This window comes from Manacus candei, unplaced genomic scaffold (genome assembly GCF_025592945.1).
Source record: "Manacus candei isolate 608988 ecotype Guabito, Panama unplaced genomic scaffold, ASM2559294v1 h1tg000028l, whole genome shotgun sequence".
NCBI classification, from domain to species: domain Eukaryota; kingdom Metazoa; phylum Chordata; class Aves; order Passeriformes; family Pipridae; genus Manacus; species Manacus candei.
The window spans coordinates 28,855,408-28,872,137 of NW_026138076.1; the positions used below are offsets into that span (position 1 = coordinate 28,855,408).

Consider the following 16,730-nt stretch of genomic DNA (forward strand, 5'->3'; position numbering starts at 1 on the left):
CAGCTATTTTGCTGCTTAGAGGACCACCACATGATTCAGACTCCTTTTCAGGCAGAAGAATCTTTTCCAAGCCTGGTACTCTTCCCACATCTTTTTGATTTGTCTCCCCTGACCAACCTGCTTTCCACGCAGTTGAATATTAATAGCATGAAATTTCCTATTTCATGTTACAATGTTCTTTATCTGTTGTCAGTCTTGTATTTGGTCTTCATCTTTTCTGCTTATCCTATGTTTTTATTATGAATAAAATAAAAATTAAAAAGAGTAAAGTAATAAAATAAAATGAGATCGTATAATGAATATTTTGGGCATTACGCATAGAAGGAAATTAGAAAGAGTTATATAGAGCTGCATTTTTATTCAACAGGATATTAACACACACGTATGTCTTCAAGACCTAAATCAGAGCATCTTTTTATCGCTTGCAGCGACACAGAGAACTGGCAGGAGAAAGAGGATGTGGACAGTCTTGTAAATAAAATGTTCAGATTCTCTAGCAATGGAACATATAAATAGGTGAGTAATCAATACCAATTTGATAATGTCCAAGTTTCGGCCTGTTTTTAGATGTCCTCATCAGACATGGAAATCAAAGAAATATTACTCTGGGTATGGCTTCATGTTCCTTCCTGTTGCAATGCAGCAAGAGAAGTGTTGGGGGCAACTTACTGCATGGGAAAATGCAGTGATTTTGTCACCTGGAGGTTGCTTTTAATCAGCATCAAGAACTTTGCTTTATTTTTTTATTTTTTTTTAATGACAGTATTTTGGCTAAAATGATTCTGCTTGCCAGTTTTGGCAAGTGCCCAAGTTTTCTGTTCCCAGGTTGCTTGGTTCAAGAAGTGAAGGTCTGATGCATTTTGACTTTTGTCCCTCAGTTTTGTCAAGGTGCCTGTCTTGAGACTGCCTCATTTGAAATGCAGCTATCACATCTATTCCTGCCATGAGGAACATGAATTGCAACAGAGAGATTTGCACAAAGCACTGCTACGTACAAAATAAACTAGTTTGAGCACATCTTTCCCTGTTAGATCCAGTAAACACTCCAACTGAAGGAAAAATTGATTTAGAGTTGAGTTGACTCCTCTTTACTCATAGCTCAACACTATCTTGGAGTACAGAGACACAAGGAAGACCCTATCCTTCAGGTTCTCCTCTACAACATAGCCACTCTTCCTCCTGGCATCTGCTTGTTTCTGGCATCTCAAGCAACTCATCACAAACAGAGCTGTATTCCCTCTCCTTCTCTTACTTTTCTTTCTACAGAAAGATTCCAGATCTTTTTCTTCCTCTCCCTACTTCCGTGAGAAACACCACAACTCAGTCAAGACTGGCATGATCTGGACAGTTATTACTTCTGCAGCAAAGAGAGGAGTTAGTGTTATTAGTCATATTGCTTTCCATCAGAAATATAAATTAATCCAATTGATAATAAAGGTATTTTCTTCTATTAAATATAATAAACTTGTAAAAATTTTGGAATCTATAAAGTTCAGAAAGCTCTAAACTGTTGCAATCCATCACCCATGGGGTTTTCGGGGAAAAGAGGTGATTCTCCTCTCAGTTGCAACTTAATAAGAACTTCAGGTTTTGGAAATTAATTACAACAATACTATTCACCATGGACACAGCATCTGCATCTTCAAAGAGACTCTATAAAAAATGAACCAAGTAACTTGTACTTAACCTTTTTATCTATTGAACTTTTTATTTTCAAGTCTTATAAAACTAAAACTATGTGCTGCCTGTAGCGCAGCACTGTATTTTCTTAGCATAGTAAACAGCCTATTTTACAAGCTACATAATTCATGTATATGGTAAAGCCAGCAGAGAAAACTTACCATGATTAATAAGTTTAACATTTTTACTTAGGTCACGTAGTCACTTTCCAAAGACATCAATAAAATGATTTAGAGTTAAATAACAAATCAGCCAGTGACAAGATAAATCACTGTAATGGGCAACTACTTTGCAATTACACTTTATTTCTGCAGAAGTAATTTTGGGGAAACAGCATTAATTGCCATTAGGAATTGATAGGGCATTACCACCAAGCAGGCAGAAAGGGATCTCAGTTCCAAACTGTAAATGTCCTATGTGATGTCAGCATGATACTTAAGTTGAAAATAAATCACAAGCAGCATGAAGATAGCAGGAGTAATAGTTCCCCCGCTCCCTGTAACAGATGACCTAAATAAATGAGAAACACAGTTCTGAAAAAGATAAAAAAAAATTTCTTTTTTTTTTAAGCAAGCTATCCTTCCATCCAGTAGCTCAGCTGCAGACTTTCTGTGCCACTCACCAATTGCAAATATCCAAAGGTATTAGTTACCTGCAATGTGCTTTTACTGATGCAGACTTTTTCCAAGGACAGGCAAAAATGAAGAAAATACACCCAATACTTCCTGTGCAGTCACAAGATGGCCAAAAGGAGCCAAACATTTCCAGAATAACCACTTGTACCAAAAAAATGAAAAGAAGAAAAAAGCTGGGGTTGGTAAAGCAGACCTTCTTTAAAAGATATTACTGCTACCCACAGTTCTAGCAATTCCCACAGTCCTTGCAAGTTGGAGTGACTTGCTATTTATATTTAGACAGTACAGCAGTACAGAAGAGGGAGCTATTTATGGGGCAAACCTAATACAAAATTGACAAAATCTGTCAATTTTAAACAGATAAGAAATCCCAACATATTAAGGAGATAAATAAAATTAGAGAATCCAAATTCCTTCAATTGTGTCCCCAAAGCAGCACTTCCCATTCTCCCATCAGTTAAAGTCAGAGGTACCTAACAAGATCTGGTACCTTCAGAATATGACACTGCTACATAGACAAAGTGTGGGAAACAGTGGATAGCCTTCCACGGCTGAAATCCACATCCCTTTGTAGATGCCTACATCCATTTTTTAATTTGACCCCATCTGCCAACAGGTTCCAGAATATGCCTACACAACAGTCTGGCAACATGACAATGGCTCAGGTCAGCACAGCTACTTGCTGTGACTTATAAACTTTCAAACTCAAAAGGATAACTGCTTGTGTTAAGAAAAAAGTGGCTGATTTCCAGTTCAGCTCAGGCTTTATTATAGAGTCATAAAATGCACAGTTGCAAAGGGTTGCTTTTGTATCTGTGTATACCTTTTTAAAATTATTCAACCAAGGGAAGTTTTGGGACTGCACTAGAATCTGAGAAAGTTTGCATCCTTCCTTCTCCCCTAGTTTTGATCTATAAATGTTGAAAAATTCAGGTTTAAGGACAGGTAAGAAGCAATCAAATGAAGGTCAATGTGGTTTTCCATAATGCAGTAAGCAGAACTATCAACTAATTCGGCATTTTTGGGCAGCACTTGAAAGCCCTATTGTAAAACCTCCAAGGGAAGCACTCAACTTGTCAACTCCATCCTGCTACAACATGAGCAGCCAGCATAGTGGATTTTCCTGCTTGGGCAGCACTGAGGACATGCTTCACAAACAAAGCAGACTGCTCTTCAGCAGTAAATCACTCATTTCCAAAGGAACATCGTCCCAGCAGCTGCCCTTGGGTGTCTCCACAGTCTTTCCATAATGCTGTGTTGTCACAGTAATTTCACAGGCTGTTAATTTTCAATAAATATTAGCCACCCAGGCTCTGCCCATGCTGCACCCCAATGTTTGTGTGCTGCTGCATGGGGAGCACGTGCATGAGAGCAGGTCAGGCCATATCCCAGGAGCTTCAGCAAATTCCAGGATTGGTTGGTTCACCTACTGATTGCAAACCTCATTTTCCAATTGCTCTTCCCCCTTCCCTTCTTATTGTTAATACTTTCATGGATGTAAATGTCCACAAAAAGGCAAGAATGCTCTTGGACCCTCAGCTGATAGCTAGCATTAGGAAAGGCACACAGACGGGTATGGAAAAACCAAGTGCCAAGTATACTATTAGGTGTAATATAGCAATACTAATATGCTCTGTATAAGGTTAGGAAATCTCTGTGCCATTTGGTATACTTTACCCCAAAAGACAGTAAAATCAGGCTGAACTGACAAAAAGATGGGAAACAAGAAAAAAAAAAGACTTGCCCAAGGTCAGAAGCGCTGCTTTAAACATCCCAGCCTCTACTCTTTGTGCAGAGATGGATACGTTCACAGCACACTGCAATCCTTTCCCTAGATTTACATCAATCCCATGCACTTCCTATTCAGTCATCAGAAATCAGGCTGTGCGTCTTCCTAAAAATGCACTTTAAACAACTCATTTGGGCCATAAGTCTCCAGGGCAAGACTGAACTTTCAGAGGGAGACACAATTTTGTCCCCAGTGCTGCTTTTGCAAGGCTTACTTGAAATTAGTCTTCTCAACATTTATTTGGGTGCCTACATAAGTCACCAAAGTAGAAAAAGCCCTTGTACTCCCGCAGCTTCTACTCGCTTCAATACTAAGTCTGACCCCCAGGGGAATCACACAGGAGCTGAAAAATGGATGTAGGTGGTGTAATCATTCCCCTTTCCCTAAACCTAATTCTTCTTAGCTTCCTTTGGGTGCAGGGAGAAGGAACAACTCCGTATAGGTAATTCCTAGACAGAAAAGACTAAAGGAAAAAAGGGGGGAAAGTATCAAGGTTTAATGGGCTGAATTGGAAGAGAGGCAAGATTTGCAGAAGCTGTTAACTATGTGTTTTAGAGGTCAACATAAGGACCTGAGAACAGCTCCAATTTTCTGATTATGGGGATTCTGCTTGCATTAGAAGATTGGTCACATGGAAGAGGCCTCCATCTGGAATCCTGAAGAGCTCTCAAAAGTTTGGGTCTACTGTGATTTCTCTCAAAACACAGTGCATGAAGTTCAAATAGATGAACAGATATAAGGCTCCAATTCCTTCTCGAAGCACCACAAATTGTCACACTACACTTTCAAACAAAGACAGAGGATTATTACAGCTAAGATCGAAAAAAAAACCAAAAAAAACAACCAACCCACATCCACCCAGGAAGAACTTAATTACAACATGAAAAATAATATAATATCCTAACACGCTCTGGGCATTGCAATAGAAAATAAGCACATGGAGAGCAGAAGAATATGGCAATATCTGTGCTCTTGAGTCTTATACATATATCTGCTCCTACAGTCTTATAAATAATTTTCCTAAAACAGAGTATTGGGGGAAAGAAAGACTAATAGAGGACACTAAACATGAAAAACGGCGTAGAACTGAGGATATTTCAAGGGCATGTTTTCTGAACACAATTTATAGTTGCTAGCACTGAGGCAATGGAAACAATTTCCACACTAACCTAGAAAAATCATGGGTTTTAGGCATGGTGAAAACACTGTTTTCATTACTATTAGGAATACTGACAGAAAGTCCTACCTAAACTGGGTGATAGTTGTAACATTCTTATAAGGCTGTACTCACATATACTTAAAAGCATTACTGTAGTGAACTAAATCCAGCCATGGGTAGTCAAAATGAAAGGTTTTAACAGGTAAAATGGTATTCTAGCTTTTTCTTAGGTAGTGAGTTTCTTTTGTTTTTAGAAGCTCCTTTACAAAGCCTTCTTAACCCCCACTGTGGTGGTTTCACTCTAGGCCTTCCTGGAGACCAACTTGTAACCAGGAAGGAACTAGAGAGACCAAAGATCTGGACTGAACTGACATCGGTATTGATTTTCCAACGACGAGACAACTGTGTCGAGAGACCAACAAGAACTATATATATATATATATATATATATATGCATATGTGCATATATATGCGCGGGATGTAGGCAAACGTGAGACACCCACCATACCAGCCACTATTTCTCACGCTCAAGTTTTTTCCCTACAGTCCTTAAATTCCAGCCCAAAATACTTAAGAGTCAAAAAGGTAGTTTTCCACTGGTTTCTGAAAGTGTCACTTGAGACTGTTGTCCTAAATATTCCTTCTCTTGTCCTAAATATTCCTTCTCAAAATGTACTTCTCCCATTTGGCTTGCAACCATAGTTCAGATCCCACACTCTCCCCTTCTCTTTTTGACCTTTCTTCTGCATAGAAACACTCAAAACCCCTGAAAGAGAGCAAAAGCATGTTTCTGGAATTAGACTAACAGTATTTTATAAGGATGACTGAATCAGACAGCTAAAGCAAGGAAGACTCAATAGATCAGCTTTTGCATTTCCACACAGTAAGGCAAGTTCAGAGCAAATGGATAAGGTGACTGCTGATGGCCAGCGACACAACCACCATACACTCCCAACACACCGACTCTCAATTACTTTCACCATAAAAACATTAAGTATCTACTTGAAAAAAGAGGTTGGGGAAGGTCTTAGATGACCGTTCCCTTCCAAGGAAGGTCCCAGCCCTGGAACCCTACAGAAAACAAAAAAAAACCCACAGAAGCATACCATGTCCTTGGACAGGCTTCATCACCCAAAAAATGGGTCTGACTGCAGACAGAGCGGCCAACAGCAGAACCATCAAGACAAAAACCCTTCAACGGCATCAAAGAGCAGGCAAAATTATTAAAACTGTATTTCACAGGTGCACTGAGCTTGGGTGACAACTCTCAGGGTTTCAGGAAGTCCTCACAGAAACACAGGTCCTGGGACTGTGAAGGTGGGAAGATGAAAAAGAGAGACCATCAGTCCTCAATGTTTGCAGGATTGATTTAACACAATTATCAGCTTCTTCTTTTGAGCAAAATAATGACAGGCAGCACAACATTGCTCCAAATTCATTTACAGCAATGGAGTAGCAACTAGGAAAGATCGTGGCACAGAAATGGCCAGAAGCATCTGCTGGTTAGTCATGCCCACCCCCACGAGCACCACGGTCCCCAGTGCTGCCCGTGCCACAAGCATGGCTCCTCATCACCTTATGGTCCTCCTGCACATCACTGCTTCTCATTCTCTGCCATGCTTCTTCATCCCTGCAGGATGCTTCAGCAAAACCTGTTGGGTTCCTCTTAGAAGGATAATTTACTGCAGAGGATCTCTCTAGGTCATGTCACAGCCAATCTAAGACTGATTTGGGTAGCCTCCAAGACTACTGGAGGCTTCCAACACCATTTGTTGTGAAAGATGTAAAGAATTTAGGCATCTGAAACACAGTCTACACAGTAAACTGAATCCAGAGATAAAGGTCATCAAAGTCACAGATGTTTTTAACTGGTATTGTTTTAATCAAGACAAATGTTTCTTTACCATAAGAAATTCCCATTCTGAAGCGTTCTTTATGCAGACATTTGCTGGGCATACTCTACTGCTGGATAATTTTCACTATCTAAAAGGCTTTTGGATACATACAGTTTTGGCAGCAAGTGAGAATGCACCAGTGTCAAATCCTTGCTCATATTTATTTCATGTTTTCAGCTTTGCGAGTTCAGTACCAGATCCAGCCTGCACCAGTTTCTCCAGGTTTTCAAGTTGATCGTGAGTCTATTCAAACTTGAGAACATCAGTGTCCACTGGACACAACCACCTCAGTACCCATGTTCAGGAAAACGTGAAAAGCAGAAACCACCTTAGGTACATTTTTTTGAGAAACCCTTGTAAACAACTCTCACCAAAGGAAAGACTAATGAAAGACAGGTTTTCAAGCTGAAGAGGTGGCTGAAGTTCCCCATCAGCTGCAGTGCCCCATCATGCAGATGGTGCAGGGAGAGACTGTGCTGCAGACATCTTGAACAATCTGCATCTCAAGGGTTTGACATAGGTGACCACTGAGAACAGGGAGTGGAGATCACCTCGGCCCCAGTATGAAGTCTTAAAGCCAAAATTTTCAGTAAAGGAGGAGAGAAAATGCTCAAATATTTACATATCAGAGCTCAGGGAGGAGCTACAGCTACAAAGAAAAACTACCAGTTAAGTCAGGACTTGCATCTGCTCCAAAGAAAGGCCACGCAAGACTGTTATAGTTCGCACATGCTCATCACTCCCTAAAAAGATGAGATGTTTAGTACTATTATTCATAGGAAACAGCAAAACACTTCTAAAACAAGGCTAAACCAGTTAAGGTATATATGATATATGCCACACATGATACAAATAGGTACACCGACTGCTTGCAGATTAATGCTGACAGTGAAATATATGAAGTGTAACTCAGCCCATAAATAATGGTACTACAACTAGGAGGCAGTTTTCAACTTCTCATAAGCAAGTTCTACCCTGGACTGAGTTTAGAGTTTCATGTAGACACTATTAGTAACTAATCAAATATAAAGCAAAAAAGCTAAAAGCTTCCTTCTAGGCACATCATTACACAGGCATTAAGCCTGTGTTCAACTTAGAGGTATGTCCCCATTTACAAAATTTCAGTTGCTCCCTGTTGTTTTTAAAGCTGAACACTTGCTTCTGCACATTGGTCATTTGATAATGTCAGTAAGATGAACAGGAAAAAAAAGCATCAGCCTAAAGGTTTTCCAAAACTTCTAAGTATTCTCTTTGCCTACACTGGCCTTGCAATGCCACAATGTCCCCTAGCACTTTCCACATCTGCTTTAGTTAGTCCTTCGTGGCTAGCTGCCTGGCCCTGGTGAAAAAGTCTGCTATTTTCATGAGGCAGCATTAGCTGACAAAATAATTGACTCCTGGGAACTGCATAGATACAAAGACCCCTAATGTATTATTAGGTATGATGTCATCTGTGAGGCACAATTTAATGACTATTTATCATGCATGAAACACTTTGTTTGGAAACATGCAGCATAATTTTTCATCTTCAGCCTACTGGACAAGATAAGAATTCGCCAAGTGTATTGATCTTAAATAATTTACTACACCATGGGTAATACCTTAATTTGCTGGGAAAGAAAAGTGACAGAATGGCAGCACTAGGGACTAACATTTGTTTTTTTCAAATAGAGAATTTGTGTAGTCTCGATAAAAGCAGTACATATTCCCCAAACTCACCTCTATTATTTCAAGTTCTCCCAGAGACCATTACTGATGCAGACAGCGAGACTGATCTTCATATGGGTACAGTTGTTTGCCCCTCTGACGAAAAATATACTAGATGCAAAGCACTGAAATGTTAAAGCCAAATGGGTTTCATTATACTAATCTCACCTTACCTAGTAGCAAATTCAAGTCAGAAAACCTAATTCAGTTATTCTTGGAGCCACCCCCTTAGTTGGAGCATTGAGAATTCATTATCAGCTGCAAAAGGTTTGTTTATGTTTTTCTGCCACCCTTGCCAGGTCTCTTATTTTCATTCTATTTGGTATTGTACATTAAATGACCCACTGGAATCACAATCTCTACCCTTCTTTTTCTAATTAGGTTTGCAGGCTTCATATTTGCCAAGCAAAGCTTGAAAATGAAAACTAAAAGCTCAAAATCCGTGAGGCAAATCAAAGAATTCAACAAAAAAGTAGGATTTAAAATTCATGATTTTCAAGCAAACTGCACTTCTCCATGCATACATTTGCAATACTGTGATGCTGATAAGTGCAAGAAGCAACACCACACAACCAATACTCTATCCATTTCCTCATCCCTCCCTCTTTTTCCACACTCCCATAACTATCTATATATGGCCACCATATGGTAATTACATCTCGTCACTTTTGACAAGATGAGAGAGACAAACTGGGACCTATCAATCGGAAATTCATACCAACCCTCTAAAACCATCCCATTTCATAAATGGTATTCTTTGAAACCACCAACATAAAAAGTTCAGGTGAGAAAAAGCCTCACAAGTTGCTAAATCCCAAGGTTTTTCCCACATTCTTTCCCAAAACTGAGACAATATGTAGTCTGAAACTTACTCTTTTCCAAAATGAACATATATCAACAAGTCTAAGCCCCTGTCTTGAGTTGTATCTCTCACCAAGCATGGTTGTTGCTAAGATATCTCCCTTTTGGCCGCTTCAACCATGTACCAGCCCTGCCCCAGCCACCCACTACATCTACCTACCTCCAGGGAGAGCTGGGAAAACTCAATGAACTGTGTGTTTACTGACTACTTTTGACAAATACTTCTTGTTAATAATTTATTAGGTTTGTTCTGCTAAGGGCCACACATATTTTTAGGAATGCCAGCATCTTCCCCTCCCACTAACATCCCCTTCCACCAGAAGAAAGACTCACAGTCGTAATGGACAGCAACATCTCCCAAGAGAGTTTTCCAAGACCTGTTAACAAATCAGATAACCTCTCCTTTACTTTCCACAAACTTACCAAGAAATTAAGAAAATAGTTCCTACTTCAAGGCTCTTTTATCAATTTTATTGCTGTAAAGAGTGAAAAGAGAGTTTGCATGTTTCTTTCAAGGTGGACATCTCTTGTTGATGATGTGGAAGACCTGATTAAAAATAAATTAATGAACAGTATATGTTTGATTTCTCTCTAAAAGGGCTGGCCCCAAAGACTGACCCATTACCACATGAAGGAGAACGCCCAGTAAGTAAAACATTTCTTACCAGTTTGCAAGCAACATGGTAATATTTCCTGAAGCCAAGGAACCAACAAAAAGAGCTTCCTCCAAAATGACTGACTTTTCCAAAGGTACAAATGGATACATCTCAATTCCAGGAAAAATTACAAGCGACATCTGTAAAAAGCAGAGAACAGGGAATCCCCAAAGGGCCAGATTGCACCCACACTCCTCGCTTTTACATGTGCCTTCGAGAAAGCCCTGGAAAAGCAAACTCACATGCTTTATAATATAATCCATCCCTCATCCAACTCAAGCTGTCCCTTTCCTCCATCATCCCCTGAAGCTCATACCATTACGCATATCCTCCCCAGCAGCTGGGAGACTGGAGTCTTCTCCAGTCTCACTCACTGCTAATGGGAGCCCAGATGCTGGGTCCTGCAGCTCCACCCATCCGAGCTGTCTGGGATGCTGCTGGCGGCAGGAAGGGTGTTACATCTCCTTTCTTCCTGCACACACTGCTATGTCAGAACAAAACTGCCTGTCCTTGCAAGGGACCCTGGGGACACTGTAAACCCAAGGCAGAAGGCAACCTGCATCCAAGCACATTAACCCCTTCCTGACATGGATACCACAGAAAAGCATCACCACTGGTGAGGCCTTGGGAGAGCGTAGGAAGGGCTATGGGGTGCAGAAGGAGATTTGTCCCACACACAGGTGCAGGTGGGAGGAGGGAAAGGGGAGGTGGTAATGCTAGGAATGAGTGAGGGGGGTTGCAGAGAAAAGCAGAGCCCAGCACAAGGTACCAGAGGGTGAGTGGGAGGGAATGAGAGCACTCATGTACTTGACAATTATAGCTGCATTTTGAGCAGCTCCAGCAAAATGCTGTGGTGTATGTGACAGCAGAGAGAAGAGCCAGAGGCATTGAGGAAGCTGCTTTTCACTCCACCTCGGATCTCAAGGGGGACAGGAGCAGGAGGCGGACACAGGAAGCCAAGGGAGGTGGTGGAAATGAAGAATCCTGGTTTTGTACTTTAAAAGGAGCTATGGATAATACACTTCAACGTGCACTCAGCACTGAGCTCTTCACACACCACCTGGGGGAGGAGCTGCATAGTTTCCACTCCTCTAACACCATCCCCAGAGCAGAAACCCTCCCTGAGACATCATCCACCTCTCTTATGCCTCAGCATCCCCCTGCTCCAGCAGCACCACAGCACTTCATAGCTACTCTCCCCTCAGCTTTTTTCTTTCCTAGAGCAGCTTGCACACAGGAGGCCACCAGACCCAGCAGAAAACGTGCTGGTTATCAGAGGCCAAGCACCACAAGGCAACAGAACATTTGCCACAGATAATTTATCACAGCTACACAGTGGCACTGCCAGGAGAACACACTCCCTGACTTTTGCAGTCTCTGTCTTTTGATTATTAAAAGGGCCAATTAGCACATAAATTGAGCTGTGAATACTGAAAGGGATTTGAAAACAGTAATAATTAAAGAGCAGGACAGCTACTGAGCTCATGAGCTGCTCCTCATTCTCCCTGACTTGTTTGCCATATTGATGGAAGAAAAGCAGCAGTGCTCATTAACTGTACCAGGGTACCCAGGAGCATCCATGCCCTGTCAGCCCCATGCTTGCAAATTACACAGGCTCCCTGCCCCTTGCTGTGTGAAGTTACACTTCTCTAACTTCACGTAGCACTGAGTCCCCAAGATCCCTTTTCTTCTCCACATCCCCAAACACTATGGGAGGCTGATCCACAGGTATTCCCCCATCTCAGCTAGACAGCAGGACACCCAAGCCCTGAAAAGGGAAGAGGTGACTCAGCCAGGGAGGGGAAAAATGCTGAAGCTCAGCACCCTATCTGCCTTCCCCTATATGTCAGCCACTGACTAATGAGGAGTATCTAATGGCTAACGATGTTCTCAGTCCTTAAGCTGCTCCCCAAGGAAACCGTCAGCATCTTTTATTTACAGACTGACAAAAATCCTTAGGGAAAACAATGCTGACTCCTACGTGGAACATGGGAAATGTATATCATTTTAATCACCGCAGCACCAATTCATCTTCAAGGCTGGTACAGTTTCTGCTCTTTGTTGCTCTGAAGTGACTGCAGTGATACAGCTCCCCTGTGAATACCACTGTCTCTCAGCTACAATATTTACTATTAGGATGGCTAAACACAGTCACTGACATGCAGGCAGCTCCATCCTGACCACCGGGGCAAGGTCTTCTCAGCTCTCCCATACAAGGAAACTAAGCAAGGAAAGGAGTTCAGCTGAACTCACTCCGCACCAGTACAAATGATGACAGGTCCATAGAAGTTGAATGAAGAAATCACCAAGATTTCCGTAAGAAGGAATGCCAATCCAGCATGTTTCATATATATATATATATAAATTCAAACACAGATCAAGCAATGTCCTCCCTTCCTCATTTGAAACATACCAATTTGATGGCTTGCTATTAGAAGTACCTTTGGGTAAAAAAAAACCAGAGGAAAACCCAAAAAAACACAGGAAAAAAAAGAATCACTGGAGCCTATTTAGGAGTAAACATTTGTAATCATGAAAACAATGGTATATTTCTATTTCATTTAGCACTGTGTGAAATCTCTATATGCCAGGCTGATGGAGCTACAAAGCTCCATCTCTCAATGCCTTCCAACCAGCAAGATCAAGTAGTGGCAGTGACACATCCCTGCTGATGAGATCAAGAAGCAAGGCACAGCCCTTTTACGCAGACAAGTCCTCCAGAACAGGGGCCAAAACCTCAAAAGTAGGGCACAAAAGAGAGTAAGACTCAAATCTACCACCTCCTTCACAAAGGCTCTAAACATCTAGAGCACAACAGAAAGACTGGAGGTTTTCTGTGGTACTCTAAAAAAAATTACAGGACAATTAATACTATATATAGACTCTGCCACTTCAGTTTCCTGGTCACCTCACCAAAAGTTGATGTTAACAACTTCTAACAATAAAAGTGAGAGTCCATCAAATTCATGTGGGCAGTAAACAGCTTTGAAATTAGTGTGAGCCAAGTTCCCTTGAAAAGAGGTACATGCTTGAGAGAGACGATTACAGAGGAGCCAAGCAGATTTATATCAGCTGGTTTAACATTAAATCTCTTCAAAGCATTTAAAAACATTAAATTGAGATCTTATTAAAAACTCGGCATTTTTATTTCACCAGATTAATGACAATTACAGTACTAAATTCAATCTGTAGTCTCAAACACCACCAACAAACACAGCTATATCTAAGAGTAATTAAAGAACTAGTCATCATTTTGGAGAAAATTTCTGGAGGCACACCAGCAAGCTTGACAAATTCAAGGAACTCACCCTCACATGGGAATTCTAGGACATATATTTTATTATTCCCTTGCCTTTTTCTGTACTATGAAATATCTTGATAGCATTACATTATAAAACAGTTCACCTAGAGGGACTGAAAGCTCACAGCACGCTTCACTTCTACACACTAGTTAATAATCATTTATTGGAAATTTTGCACTTTTATGTTTTGGCTTGCAGAAGCTGCAAGTCTGAGAGGTTTTGCCTAAACAGTATATTGGCAATTTTGCAAGAGCTTTTGTTTTCATTTTTACTTGAGAGGAAGAGATCTAGTTCTGTTGCCACAGGGTACAAAACAGAAGCATATTGCTTTGTAAGGCATGGATCCACTTTCACTCACTTTTTAAGAGATAATTAAATATGTAGAAACACCATCCACAGTGGCATACTATTTTAAAGCAAACACCGGAACACATATTTAGAATCTGGTGCTTCAGCAAAGGAGAAAAGGCTGCAAATTACCCTTTTTAGTAAGTCAGTACAGAGCAAAATATTTAATCCACTCTTGTCTGGAAGGGAAGATACAGATAGCTCAGGATTACCATGTACTTTGTAGTGTAATTTCTACAACATGTTAAATATCTCTTATTTCCCCAACAGCTTAACATCAGAAATTAAATACTCATACATCGATGATGTTGTCCTGTCTCCAGTTTTCTTAACCTAGTTGAGAATATCCTGTAGACTGTGTGAGAACATCCAATACAAAATGTATTAAAGTATTTGACTGAGCTACAGCTGAAATCCTGGCCTATGTATATGTAAAAAAAAAACACCCCTCAACTGTAAACTACAAATCACATCACTGAAACTATTGCCAGGAAAGCAAGTCACTTGCGATCAGCTAAAATATAGTAGATACATGCTTACACTTTATAATGAGAAGAAATAAGTTCATGTATCTGCATAGACATGCAGTTTAAAAAGTAAGGTACAAGATTGGGAAGCCTGATTTTCCACTGACTGATGGATGATTTTGGTAATTCCTTTCTTTGTTTTACTTCCCCATCACCGAATATAGACAATGATATCACCAAGGTACAATAGATATTTGATTCTGTGAGAAAAGCCCTGGGAATTCCAGCCCAAAAAGGCCAGTATACGAGAAGCATAACTGAGACTGACTGTTCAGCCCTTTTTAATTCACCAACACCTGAAAAACTCCCATGTTAGCCACATGTTAGTGCTATTAACATTATGTTGTTGCTGTTTTAAAGCCCAGGAAATCATACATTCCCTTATTGCCTTTTACGAAACATAAACAAGATATTTACAGTAGGACCAGATTTTTTCTCCAAGAAATGAAGATTTGAAACATTTTTAAATGTGATTTTTAAAGGAGACTTTAATTTCTTGCTGCCATCAGAAAATAAATTATCAAAGCAGAATCCAAAATCTAGTACTGAAAAGAAACAAGATTATAAACCTGAGTTTATGGGGTCATTTTCAGGAAATCACGCATCAGTCTCACCTAGCATGAGCGCCACATCCTTCTTTAAGAAGGATCCCACATTTATGGGATAAAAGTACCAGGAAAAGATACAACAGGGTATCTACAATGCCTGTCAAATGTCACCTCAGTAGGTTGCTGGGTGTGCTGTGCCCCAAACTGGATACAGCAGTCAGGTATATGAATTGTTTGTATTTTTAAGGATATCTGAAACAGAGACATTTGCAGGTTGCTGATTATATCCATGTGGCCAACCAAAGATGATGGTTTTTTTCCCACCCAGTGCATACTCTCCAATTTCATGGCTCTTTTTTTACTTATGATGTCAGAGAGTCACAGCAATTAATAGCTTTTTCTTCCCTTCAGACTCACAGACCTATAGACCAACTACTCCAAAACAGAAATATAACTTCTCTCTGGAACAATGATGGCTTTTGCTTTGTTCCAGTATGGACTGAACACCACTCTACTTTTTCCAAGTAGTGCTTGATGTCATGCAAACCTAAGAAAAGGGAGAGGAGAGGAAGGGAGGAGAGGGAGTGAAGCTCTTCTATTATTTATCAGTCACACAGTCTAGGCTTTGCCCCCACAAGCTATTTCAAAGACCTATGGATGCAGCATCCACAGAAGATTTTCTCTCATCAATACTTTCAACCATGCTGATCTACAACACAACACTAAATTTACACACCACTGAATGTTGTGAACTTTTGGTTTTGTCCCCAGGAATGATTAAAATAATTAAATTCCTTTGTTTTTATGTCAGAACAGTGTGCAACAAACTAGCATATGAGCATTGCACGTTTATTGAAGTTCATAAGTTATTGATGTGACTCTTAAAGACTAAGCTGATAAACCCATTCCACTTTTGGTGATATACATAATTATATTTTAAGTACAATTTACTTATTATTCTACTGCCTATAATTGACTTCTAAGCAAATATTGTGTGTATACACTTTTAACCGGAAGCAATACAAATTGCTCTACAGATGCAATTTTAAGCAAGAGCAGAAGTCTCCTGAAAGGAATCTCAGCTACTTGTTTCAAAGCTGTGGGTAATAATTAGGAGAAAAGAATAATACTCGTCATCACTTCCTTACATCCCTGTGACTGCTCATTTGTTTATATCACAACAGGATCTAAATCAAGGACCACAGACATTTCCCAGTTGTTTGACAAATAAGTGTAATTTGGACATTTATCCATCTGCCTGTTCTTGCTGAAAAGCTGTTTCCAAACTGCCCCAGAAAGCCCCTGACATACCAGGATACTCGCTTTCAAAGCATGTGTTCTTTTTCTGTTATCTGACACAAACCCAACATTGTGTCCTGCACTTGACTGCAAACATCGTGCCCTTGAAATTCCTTTTCCATGCCAGCCGGAAGGAGGCAAGCAGTAAAAGCAGTCCCCTAAACTTGGTTCCTCCTAAAGGGAAAGTCAGGAGCGAAGAACAATACACATACAAAACAAGAAGGGAAGTGAGTCAGGGTTGCCGGAAAAATTAACTTGCTGATTTTAATACAAAGGAATCTCAAGCATTCCTTGCCTGGCATAGTGCAGAGGATTTGTTGCCAC

At 40.3% G+C, this 16,730-nt stretch overlaps 1 protein-coding gene across 10 annotated transcripts in view; it reads right to left on the reverse strand.

Moving 5' to 3' along the window:
• The window catches only part of EPHA5 (EPH receptor A5), a 200,343-nt gene that overhangs the window by 124,234 nt on the left and 59,379 nt on the right, over nt 1-16,730 (reverse strand). The window lies entirely within an intron of this gene.